Consider the following 1,961-nt stretch of genomic DNA (forward strand, 5'->3'; position numbering starts at 1 on the left):
TCCTGTGTTGAGTTTAGGGGCAGGGCTAGGCAGGGCAGGGCCAGCTGAGCCTGTACTTCTGGTGCCAAAGAAGTAGACAGCTCCTCAGAGGCCTTTGGCCCCTTCACAGGTCCCCAGGGCCTGCCTTTCCATGACGCAGTTTCCCCAGCAAGTACTTCTGTCAGAGCAAACCGTGATGTCCACAGTACCTGAGGAATATTTAGAAAGGCTTCACTTTTGGAGAATGGACTCTTCTCCTGCTTGTTTATGTCTCTCTTTCTTTCTCAGCTTTTTAAAATTGTGGTAAAATATATATAACATAAAATTTACCATTTTAATCATTTTCAACTGTACAGTTCTGTGACATCCTGTATAATAAAGAGCTAATTTGCTAATTAGACCAAACTGCAGAATGACTGTCCAGACAACCTTCTGGACGAAGCCAGGGCTGTGAGGGCCAAGCCCCTTGCATGAATTTCATGCATTGGGTCTCTAGTTATGCATAATCACATTGTTGTGAAACCATCATCATCATTAATATCCAGAGCATTTCCATCTTCCCAACTGAAAATCTGTACCCATTGACCTGGAGAGTATTGTGCTAAGTGAACTAAGCCAGTCAGAGAAAGACAAGTATCACATGATCTCACTCATATGTGGAATCTAATAAATAAAATAAACTGATGAACAAAATAGATCTAGGGACATAGAAGCATGGAACAGACTGTCAATTCTCAGATGGAAGGTGGGGGTGGGTGGGTGAGTGGAAGGGATTAACCAAAGAACTTATATGCATACCAGAGGCCCGGTGCACAAAAATTTGTGCACTTGGGGGAGTCCCTCAGCCCAGCCTATGCCCTCTTGCAGTCTGGGACCCCTCGGAGGATGTCCACCTGCTGGCTTAGGCCCGCTCCTGGGGGATCGGGCCCAAGCTGGCAGTCAGACATCCCTCTGGCAGCCTGGCAGCCCTCGGGGGATATCCACTTGCCAGCAGAGAGCAGCCTAAGCTGCAGTTGAACATCCTTAGCACTGCTGAGGAGGCAGGAGAGGCTCCCACCACCACCGCTGTACTAGCAGCCATCAGCCTGGCTTGTGGCTGAGCAGAGCTCCCCCATGTGGGAGAGCACTGACCACCAGGGGGCAGCTCCTGCATTGAGCGTCTGCCCCCTGGTGGTCAGTGTGTGTCATAGTGACCAGTCATTCCCAGTCTTTCTGCTGTTAGGGTCAGTTTGCATATTACCCATTTATTATATAGGATAGAGGCCTGGTGCACGGGTGGAGGCTGGCTGGTTTGTCCTAAAGGGTGTCCCGGATCAGGGTGGGAGTCCCATTGGGGTGCCTGGCCAGCCTGGGTGAGAGGCTGATGGGTGTTTGCAGGCTGGTCACACCCCCTTTAGGGTGGGGGTCCTCACTGGGGTGCCTGGCCAGCCTGGGTGTGGAGCTGATGGCTGTTTGCAGCTGGTCACACCCCCTCAGGGTGGGGGTCCCCACTGGGGTGCCTGGCCAGCCTGGGTGAGGGGCTGATGGCTGTTTGCAGCTGGTCACACCCCCTCAGGGTGGGGGTCCCCACTGGGGTGCCTGGCCAGCCTGGGTGAGGGGTTGATGGCTGTTTTCAGGCTGGCCACACCCCCTTTAGGATGGGGGGTCCCCACTGGGGTGCCTGACCAGTCTGGGTGAAGGGCTGAGGGCCATTTTCAGGCTGGCCAAGCTCCCCCGGCGATGGAAGCTCCCAGCCTCTCCTTTTTTTCTTTTCCTTTTTTATTCTGGGATTTATTTACCTTCTATAATTGAAACTTTGTAGCCTTGAGAGGAGCTCAGAGCCCTCCAGGGCAGGCAGGAGGGAAGCTCAGCTTCCTCCATCACAAGGAGCAACCCACTCCTGCTCGCTCCAGCTCCGTGGCCACGGCTGGCTGAAAGCAGGTATCTGGGGTTTATTTACCTTCTATAATTGAAACTTTGTTGCTTTGAGTGGAGCTCAGAGC

Source organism: Myotis yumanensis, unplaced genomic scaffold (genome assembly GCF_028538775.1).
Source record: "Myotis yumanensis isolate MYYU_CA2020_CCGP unplaced genomic scaffold, mMyoYum1.0.hap1 SCAF_1, whole genome shotgun sequence".
Classification (NCBI taxonomy): Eukaryota; Metazoa; Chordata; class Mammalia; order Chiroptera; family Vespertilionidae; genus Myotis; species Myotis yumanensis.